We start from the raw sequence: 11,447 nt of genomic DNA on the forward strand, positions 1-11,447 counted from the left end.
AGAGAATTGTGAGGGTCTGGAACCAACTCCCTAGTAATGTTATTGAAGCTGACACCCCGGGATCATTCAAGAAGCTGCTTGATGAGATTCTGGGATCAATAAGCTACTAACAACCAAACGAGCAAGATGGGCTGAATGGCCTCCTCTCGTTTGGAAACTTTCTTATGTTCTAATGTGGTGATGACCTCTAGTGGTTCAATACTGTAATTGCACCCCGTTACAGTGCCCAGACATCAACACCGACATAAATCATGGGAAAGTGATCCTTCTAATACAGAGACTGATACTCCCCATTTACCACTCTCCCACACTGTGTGATGTTATATAGAACAGAGATGTTATATAGAACACTGTGACAAAGCATATCTATTTACAGTAAATGCTGTCCATTTTAAAAATAATCTCATTGCTTTTTTTTCAATACCAAGAAAAAAAGATGTATTTAATGATTTGAGAGCTTAAACTCATAACTAACATTGTTGTAAGTGAGGACTGAACTCATTGTGGTTCATAGCGGTATTTGAATGACTTGCAGATTATCAGTGCAGATATATCTAAGGGGAGGGGAGGGGGCAGGGTGCTGTGGGATGTTTCAATTTCCTGTTCTTGTAGCTTGTTCCTGTCTTGACTGAAACATTTGGTGTTACCTTTACAGGCAAAACGATAAGGAGCCTCTATACTCCAGCACTGTCTCTGTCTCTCAAAGGAGCCTCTATACTCCAGCACTGCCTCTGTCTCTCTAAGGAGCCTCTATACTCCAGCACTGCCTCTGTCTCTCTAAGGAGCCTCTATACTCCAGCACTGCCTCTGTCTCTCTAAGGAGCCTCTATACTCCAGCACTGCCTCTGTCTAAGGAGCCTCTATACTCCAGCACTGCCTCTGTCTCTCTAAGGAGCCTCTATACTCCAGCACTGCCTCTGTCTCTCTAAGGAGCCTCTATACTCCAGCACTGCCTCTGTCTCTCTAAGGAGCCTCTATACTCCAGCACTGCCTGTCTCTCAAAGGAGCCTCTATACTCCAGCACTGCCTCTGTCTCTCTAAGGAGCCTCTATACTCCAGCACTGCCTCTGTCTCTCTAAGGAGCCTCTATACTCCAGCACTGCCTCTGTCTCTCTAAGGAGCCTCTATACTCCAGCACTGCCTCTGTCTAAGGAGCCTCTATACTCCAGCACTGCCTCTGTCTCTCTAAGGAGCCTCTATACTCCAGCACTGCCTCTGTCTCTCTAAGGAGCCTCTATACTCCAGCACTGCCTGTCTCTCTAAGGAGCCTCTATACTCCAGCACTGCCTCTGTCTCTCTAAGGAGCCTCTATACTCCAGCACTGCCTCTGTCTAAGGAGCCTCTATACTCCAGCACTGCCTCTGTCTCTCTAAGGAGCCTCTATACTCCAGCACTGCCTGTCTCTCTAAGGAGCCTCTATACTCCAGCACTGCCTCTGTCTGTCTAAGGAGCCTCTATACTCCAGCGCTGCCTCTGTCTCTCTAAGGAGCCTCTATACTCCAGCACTGCCTCTGTCTCTCTAAGGAGCCTCTATACTCCAGCACTGCCTCTGTCTCTCTAAGGAGCCTCTATACTCCAGCACTGCCTCTGTCTCTCTAAGGAGCCTCTATACTCCAGCACTGCCTGTGTCTCTCTAAGGAGCCTCTATACTCCAGCACTGCCTCTGTCTCTCTAAGGAGCCTCTATACTCCAGCACTGCCTCTGTCTCTCTAAGGAGCCTCTATACTCCAGCACTGCCTCTGTCTCTCTAAGGAGCAGGGGGCTCTGTGGGAATCCTACTCTATGGAAGACGCTGGTTCTGATTGATTTGAATATCTTGGTCAGACGGCTTCACAATCACTCACCTGTCTTCATGTCATCTTTTCATAGCTCTGTTCTCCAGGGTGACTCTGACAGCATCTCCAGGAGCCACAGTGAAGGAGGGAGAGGCTCTTAACCTGACCTGTGAGGCAGCAGTGAACAAAACCCCCCACCCTGAACTCCACTACACCATTGTGAGAGACGGGGAGCCTGTGACTAACAGCACTGACTCTGCACTGTACAGCATAGCCAGCACTGAGAAGAGCCACACTGGGAGCTACACGTGTGCTGTGGAGTCACAGGGAGTGAGGAAGAGCAGCCAGGAGCTACACATTGAAGTGGAAAGTAAGATTACAAACCCGTCCTAAATGACTGTCCTTGGTGATTGAAAGTGATCTCACAGTAAAATAGGTCACATTGTGATCCCATTATATTCCCATTCCCTGAAGAAACAAAATAAACAGACCACAGAATTACCAGCGATTACAACACAATGGATTGAATGATTATTACAATCCACTTCCGAAATGCAATCACTAAATTTATATTTCTTTGTAAATGTGAACCCATTATATTCCTGTGTGAAGAGATAGAGCCTAAACAGACTGCAGAATTACCAGCAATTACAACACAATGGATTGAGAACAAATACTGCACAGTACAGACACTGTTTTTATACTTTGCAAATTCAGTGGTGTATATTTCCCACTAATGTTTTAGATTTAGAGTGGCAAGTTGAAGGCTGTTCCTATAGAGCGAGTGTGAGCAGGGTAATGTTCTTGAATCCCTATCAGCTCAGTCACAGTGTATGGAAGTCACTCGCACACACTCATACTGTACCTTCCTTCCCCCAGCGTCCTGGCACAGCGCTGTTGCTATTGGCTACAGAGTGAGCTTCACTCTGATTCATTTCATTGTGTTCACTCTGCTGCTCCTTCAATACTGCAGGATCCAAGGTGAGACTCCCAGGCAGTGCACACATTTCACCTGGCCTGTCACAGCACACATGCAGGCTTCTTCTTAAACAGCACAGCCCAGTCTTAGGGATAGTTCATTAAGAATCATTATTTCATCATTAAACATGCACAGCTCATTTACAAAATAAACATTTTGCAAGTTTGTATTTATTTTTGTTAACACAATTATAAGAAAGAAACTGAACAATCTGTATATATTTTTCCAGGTTCCCTGTGTCTCGCTGGTGGTAAGTCAAGGTAAGTCAGTATTATCCAGTATGTGTACAGACAGGGGGCAGCACTCGCTATCTCTACCTGTCATCATCCTTTACAGCACTGAAAATGGAGATGGAAACTTTCTGATTAGCTCTTTAAGAATCCCTCTTACAAACTCTAACAGTGCCCTTCACTTAGACCTGTGTCCTAAGATGCTATACGGGGTTAATTTGGCTTTTTGGTTTCCAGATGATAAAGATCTAAAGCTTTGACATATTTGACTCATAATCTTTATTCTTTGATTCTTCAATCTAGAGTATTAATAATAACCCTTTGTCAGTAATGTCACAAAGCTGCTGCCTCCACACAGTGTCTTTACAGTTGATACACAGCTGCTCCTTACCCTGAAATGCACTCTGTGATTTCAATGGCACTTGATTCCTCTGAAGCCTAGAAGTGTCATCATCCTTTAAAGCTTCTGTTATTGCTGCAGTTAAACTCTGAGCCCTCCTTGTGTGTCTCTGACATCTGTCTCAGGAAAACCTCGGATCAGGATCAGGAGCAGTCAGCAGAGGGGATTGAGCTCTCCAGCCGTGTGCAGCACACTGGAGTGGAACTGGAATAGTGCTGCATTACCAGAGACTGGAGTGGAACTGGAATAGTGCTGCATTACCAGAGACTGGAGTGGAACTGGAATAGTGCTGCATTACCAGAGACTGGAGTGGAACTGGAATAGTGCTGCATTACCAGAGACTGGAGTGGAACTGGAATAGTGCTGCATTACCAGAGACTGGAGTGGAACTGGAATAGTGCTGCATTACCATAGACTGGAGTGGAACTGGAATAGCGCTGCATTACCATAGACTGGAGGATTTTGTAATGGTTGATTACTTATTGATTGATTTAATTCTTTGATTTATTTGATTGATTGCATTTTTAACTGAAGTTCATTACTGAACTATTTCTGTATTTGTAAACTATTCTGTAATCAATAAACTGCTTTACTCTACTGGTGTTTTATATCATTATTAAAGACACACCTTCAGCATGTATTTGAACTCAAAGTATTGGGGTTTGAGGCAACAAACAACAATGGTTATAGACATTAATGGTTAATTACATAATATGTTTCCTAATCATTGGGAGTGTTGTATTAAATAAATTAAACCTTTGTTTATGTACAGTATTAGATTTGACAGTAGCTCTATAATCCAACACCCTGTATAAAATTGATTGTGTTCTTTATGTGCCCACTAGGGGGAGCTGCACCTCCTAAGGTAAAGTGACAATACAGACTGGCTGAGTCTGGGCATTTAACCCAGAAAAAGTAAAAAGTAAAGTGAACAATAGCATCACTAATAATAACAAGAACGAACAATAAAAAATACAAATACAGTGCATTTCAGGGGGGGACCCCACAGTCATTGTGGAAATAAACACATCGATTCTTTAACAAACAGCCCCTTTGTTTTGCCATTGCTCATCCACTCTGATGTCTTGGAGCAGCTGAAGCAGCATGCCGGATCCATGTGCAGAACTATCATGCCTGTCCTTGCTGCTGTGGCACCTGCTCCATGTGCAGCACTATCATGCCTGTCCTTGCTGCTGTGCACCTGCTCCATGTGCAGCACTATCATGCCTGTCCTTGCTGCTGTGCACCGGCTCCATGTGCAGCACTATCATGCCTGTCCTTGCTGCTGTGTACCTGCTCCATGTGCAGCACTGTCACGCCTGTCCTTGCTGCTGTGTACCGGCTCCATCTGCAGCACTATCATGCCTGTCCTTGCTGCTGTGTACCTGCTCCATGTGCAGCACTGTCACGCCTGTCCTTGCTGCTGTGTACCTGCTCCATGTGCAGCACTATCGTGCCTGTCCTTGCTGCTGTGCACCTGCTCCATGTGCAGCACTATCATGCCTGTTCTTGCTGCTGTGCGCCTGCTCTATGTGCAGCACTATCATGCCTGTCCTTGCTGCTGTGCTTCTGCTCCATGTGCAGCACTATCATGCCTGTCCTTGCTGCTGTGCTCCTGCTCCATGTGCAGCACTATCATGCCTGTTCTTGCTGCTGTGGCTCCTGCTCCATGTGCAGCACTATTGCCTCGTTTCCAGTACGGGCCGGGTTGGTGCTGGCTGGCCCTGACCGGCCCAAGTCAACGTGTTTCTGTGTCCTAACATCAGCTGAGGATCCAGTAACATGGTGGTCAAGTCTGGCAAGTCCCCTGCAGAGCAGGAGGGGTGGATCAAGAGCTGTGCAGTGCAGTCTGAACACAAGCGCTCCTGCAGTACCTAGTGTATGTGCATGAGTATGAAGAGCCAAATAACAGTCATTGTATTTGGAATTGGAATTACCATATGTCGGATTCCTTCCAATTTAAGATGCAGCCCATATTTCCCACCCTCAACTTGAGGAAAAAAATCAAAAATCAAATAAAGATGCATTTACAAAGATGCATTACCCATATAAGAACACGATGTATGGAAGCAGTTTGCAGCCGTCTCTGTCACACACAGCATTACAGTTATGAGCTGCTTCTCATTTCCAGTCTGCTGTCACACACAGAGCATTACAGTTATGACCTGCTTCTCATTTCCAGTCTGCTGTCACACACACAGCATTACAGTTATGAGCTGCTTCTCATTTCCCGTCTGCTGTCACACACACAGCATTACAGTTATGAGCTGCTTCTCATCTCCAGTTATGATTGCTCACACATGTTTTTCACCTTTTTGTTAACTGTGGTATTGCTTGGCAAGTACAAAAATACGGAGGGTCTGATTAGAACTGAGCCTCATAACGAAACACTGCTGCTGTGGTAAACAGGAAGGCTTTCCCAGGGCTGAGCTGATCTGGAGGTCCTGATTGGCTGAAGGGCATGCCCCGGGAGTCGGGAGGTCCTGATTGGCTGGGGGGTGTGCCCGGGACTCTCAACACAGCAGCGCCAGTTCGAGGCTAGTGCACCATGGCCATAGCTACACACCCGGGCGCTGAGTGAAAGCTTGCTTTATTTACCTCGAGGAGGAGAGTGTGCTCCGCAGGATAACTACAGAAACCTTCAACTGCCAGTCAGTCACGTGGCTGTTTGTGTACTCGGACAGTCACATCTTCTGTTGGTGATTCTAATACACGCATCACTATACTATACTCGAATTGAAGACGCAGGCCATTTCTTACAAGAAAACACTGGTTAAAAAATTGGTAATTCCAGTTCAATCACACACCTTTCCAAACCTAATCATTCAGTTCCATGTTGTGTTTTTACATTGATCCAACTTTCAATCAATCAATCAATATTAATTTTATATATCGCCTTTCATAGTGGATCACCATCACAAAGCGCTTTATAAGATAGTGAGAAGCAATACATAACACATTAAATACAGTGAAAAACAATGCAACACATTAAATACAGTGAAAGACAAGGCATAGTGCATTAAATACAAGGCTTGGATGTGAATTCTGAATATTGTGGATGTGTGTGTTATACAGAATCATAAAAATAAGAGTGAAAAATCTGAAATAGCCAATTAGACAACAGCTAATAACAGATATCAGGTTTAAAGAGCATGGAAAGCAAGAGAGAACAGGTGGGTCTTGAGAGATGATTTAAAGCGAGCGACGGTGGGAGCATCACGCACCAAAGCTGGGAGAGAGTTCCAGAGAGTCGGAGCCATGAAGCTAAAAGAGCGTTCTCTCTGAGTGTGGTGCAGTTTTGCTTGGGTATAATATTTTAGTGAGAAGCTATTGATAATATCAGATTCTGGGGATACACGGGTGTCTGTCTGTCTGTCTGTCTGTCTGTCTCTCTCGTTTGTTTTCACATATTTGGAGAACTGCTTATGCGATTGTCATGACACTTGGTATTAACATTATTGAGCAGAAGATACGGAGAGGATCAGATTCTGGGGGTGTAGAGCCTGGGGCTGTCCCCTGATCACATGTGTCCTGTGTGTGTCAGATCTGTGGCGATGTCAGTTCCTGCTCCCGTTCGTCAGTCTGGGGCTCATGTTCTTCAGGGCGCTCATCGCTATGTGTGCCTGTGCCTGTCACAGCATGTACTCCACAATGGGGACCAGGGTCCTTCACCTCCTGGGCAGAAAAGAACCCTAGAACTGGGGTCCCCAAGAAAATACTATCTATCTATCTATCTATCTATCTATCTATCTATCTATCTATCTATCTATCTATATATATATATATATATATATATATATGCATATATAAACAGGTATATTTAATGATCGCCAGCGGTTTGATTGTCTGTGCCACTCAGCCCCCAGATTGGAACCCAGGCCTCCAGAGGAAGGTGAAAGGCAGGAATGTGAGGCTAGTGATTTAGCTCACTGTCTGTCTGCTATTTTGTTGAGCTCCAATTAACTTAAAATAAAAGCATGATACCATTTTATTTATTTAAAATAGTACTAAATATTTGCTATAATGACGACTCCATGTAGACTGACACAGTTTTGGACAGATCAGTGTACGTCATTCAGAGGGTTTTTTTTTTGTGATTCCCCACAGGGCTGTGCACGCTGGGGGCGGTCGGGTGCTTCATGGCTGGAGTGCAGCTGCTGCACAGCCGGGTGGAGCTGCTGGATGGGGGGCCGCGGGGAGGGGTGCAGTTCATGACGGCCGTGCTGCTCATCTGTGTGTCCCGGTCCAGCCACAAGGAGTACTTGCACATGCAGGCCTACAGGGTCGCCTGAGAGACACTAAAATAAAAAACAGACAGGAATGTCTCTACAACCATTGTAGTGTGGCGCTCTGGTAGGGAGAGAGAATCGAACCTGCGCTCTGAAATGAGTCGTTATGATTGAAGTGTGAACCAGCTTTTTAGAATTAGAGCCACAGAGCCGAGAATCACTGTATGTAAACAAATGAAAATAATCGTGTATCATGAACAATCTATAACAAGGAACCTTGGGTCAATCTAGAATCACAGAACTTTATTACACTTCAAAAAATAAATGATTATCACATTATATAAAAATGACCATATGTCTAGAACAGGAAACCTAGTTCCACTCTAGAACCACAGAATGTTAATACAGGTGGAAAAAACTAGAACCATTCTATATAAGAATGATTATGTGTCCAGAACAGTAGAGCACAAAACCTTAGAACTTAAATACACTAAAAAAATATTACAGGACCCCTTGAACCCAGAACAAAAATCCCTGTAACCTAGAACCTGTGAGATTAAAAACAACTCGGAAACTAGAACCATTCTAAAAACTATTCTATTCCCCCCCCACCCCCCTCAGTTTACCATGCTTCCTCTGTGCTTTATTACACTTTGATGTGCATTTACTATGGGAAACTATTATAAGGGTTAGTTTTCTCTCGTTTTGAATATGCTTTACTATACCTCTCTGTGCTGTACAATGCTTCTCTGTGCTTTACCATATCTCCCTATGCTTTACAATGCTTCATCATGATTGCACTGTGATTTACAGTGCTTCCCTATGCTTTATTAAACTTTGCTGTGCTTTTACTGTGGGACACTTTTATCCAAAGAGTCTTACAAAAACTAGGGGGGTGAACTATGCATCAACAACTACTGCTGCAGAGTCACTTCCAATAGGACCATGTTTGTTTTACATCTCATCCAAAGGACGGAGCACAAGGATGTTCAGTGGCTTGCTCAGGGTCACACACAGTGATTTAGTGGCTGAGCAGGGATTTGAACAAGGAACCTCCTGGTATCAAGCCCACTTTCTTTAAAAACTAACTGTAAAGTTGGAAGTCAGTCAGGTGGTTCCTTCTTGTAGTTTTATTTTTTTTGATGACTATTACAGAGAAACAAAATACAATAATTTGTTTTGTTGGAGTGGAAAAAGAAAAAAAAAAAGTATGTGTTTTTTTTTTTACTTATGCAATGCGTTTTTAAAGTTATCAATACTATTTTTTCACTACAATTCAATACAAAATGACTCGTACTCCAAATTACACAAACTCAACCCGAATGGAAGACATAGAAGCCTGTACTAGATTGACACTTGTGTTGTTCGCTGCGCCTGCGGTGTACATAAATCATCCTGATTATATTTTTTAAAACGGTAAAAACTGAAATCAGAAAATAATAAAACGGATTGTATAATGCTCCAACTGTTATTCATGAAACTGGTTTTGCTTTAATTCACTGTTAATGTTAATTTGTGATGTAAAGCTGAAAATCACGTTAGAAATCAAATTAAAAATCCCCATTTCTGCCATGTTAATAATACTGAGTACTGTAATACTGTAATAATGAAAATGTTGGAGTAGTGGTTAGGGGCTCTGGACTCTTGACCACGGGGTCGTGGGTTCAATCCCTAGTGGGGGACACTGCTGTTGTGCCCTTAAGCAAGGTACTTTACCTAGATTGCTCCAGTAAAAAAAAAAAAATTGTATAAATGGGTAATTGTATGTAAAAATAATGTTGTAACAATTGTAAGTCGCCCTGGATAAGGGTGTCTGCTAAGAAATAAATAATAATAATAATTATTTATTAATAATAATTATAGCAATGTATCTAATTATTTAATTAGATACATTGCTATAATGTATCTAATTAAATAATTAGATACATTGCTATAATATCTAATAAGAATGTGCAATGTACCTAATTATTATTAATAATTATTTATTAATAATGATTATAATAATTAGATACATTGCACATTCTGTACTTGTGCCTCCCCTGACTTAGCGCTCACCAGCTGCCACTGCAACCAATACAAACCAACAGAATGCAGTCTAAGCTTTACAATGTAAACTTTGATCTGTGTTTTGGTGCCACCTACTGGATACATTGGAGCATTTAAAATTTGACTTTTATTGCAATTTGACAGCTTGTAACTTTTGAAGGGCTACAATCAAACGGACACTCAATGTTATTTTATTCATGCAGCCCGGATAGCCTGCAGCAGTCTATACACTTGGAAATGCACAGCTCTGAATCAGCAAAGCAAATAAAACAACAACAAAACAAGATACATTTCCTCCGGGTCAGGGATTGCACCGTCCCCCGCCCCCCCAACCACCCCACCCCCCCAATAAAAAAATCACAAGTGTGAAGAGCTCCAAGACACACAGGTCTGTAGAGTAAAAGCACAATGTATTTCTCTTATCTGTAGAATGGCCCAGTAACTCTGTCCTAAAGAGCCAAATCAATTCAATAGCCAGGAACAGGTCTGAATCCCAGGGATGTTCTCTAAATTCAGGAGGGACTGTGATCTGACATGCTCTCCTTCTCAGTATCTCTGGATTCAGGCTGGCTCTCATCCCCGGGGACCCCCTTCCTTTACTAATGTGGGTCAGACAGAGGAGAGAAAATAGTCAGCTCTTCACACACTGAAACAAGCTGAGAATAGAGCTGTATGGGAGGGAGGGACTAAGAGGGGGGCTATTTGTCTCAAGTGGTTATAGCTGAAGGACTGGGAGGGAGGGATTCTGGCTCTAGTGGGTAAGGATGAATGACTGGAAGGGAGAGATTGTGGCTCTAGTGGTTATATCTGAAGGACTGGGAGGGAGGGATTGTGGTTCTAGTGGGTAGTGGTGAATGACTGGGAGGGAATGAGTTTGAATACAGTGTTTAGTGCTGGACCTGAGGGTCTGGACGGGAGATGGGGAAATGATTTAAGGAGCAGGGAAGAGAAAGTTACTGTAGTAAAACTCACCTTCCTTTTCTTCATTGGGAGGACTGTGGCATACATGGCCTCTGCATTATCTGCTGTGGGTTTGCCTGTGAAATGCACCCTGATTAATAGAGGGAGGAGACACAGAGAGGAGGGGTTCTAGATACTCTCCAGCACTGCTCACAGTTTAGATTACAATACCTCAGGGCTGTTAGCTGCTGTGGGTTTGCCTGTGAAATGCACCCTGATTAATAGAGGGAGGAGACACAGAGAGGAGGGGTTCTAGATACTCTCCAGCAGTGCTTACCTGAGGGCTTTGCTTGGTTGATCTCAGAGTACAACACTTCAGATTTGTTATCTGCCAGGGTTTTACCTGAGAAATAAAGAGAGGATACTGATGAAAATGATCCGAGTTTGAAAATCTGGCCCATTGTTTATTTATTTATTTATTTATTTTTTACTAATAGAAATGAACAATAACATGTTTAGTAAATAAATGTATTGGGGAGCACACCCGTTCAGGGTATCTTTATTGACAGGTTGTACACAGCTTCCAGATGACAAGTTATACAGTATGTACAAGGCTAGGGGACATTATTGTGTCACTCTTCTCAGCAGATCAATTTCTCAATATATATTTTAGAGAACAAGTTGTCAGGGTCGGGGTGAAAGGGAAAAACAACCCCCCCCCCCCCCCCCCCCCCCCATGTGTTCCAGTACTGGCTGGAGGGGAGTGTAAAGAGTACAGCGTTCATTCTACATTCGAAACATTAACAGTTGATATTATCCCTTATAGAAACACTGGGCAGAGGGGTATTAGGAAGCCTGTCCAATACAGAGGGTTGAGGGGAGGAGAGA

The sequence above is a fragment of the Acipenser ruthenus genome, chromosome 43 (genome assembly GCF_902713425.1).
Source record: "Acipenser ruthenus chromosome 43, fAciRut3.2 maternal haplotype, whole genome shotgun sequence".
NCBI classification, from domain to species: domain Eukaryota; kingdom Metazoa; phylum Chordata; class Actinopteri; order Acipenseriformes; family Acipenseridae; genus Acipenser; species Acipenser ruthenus.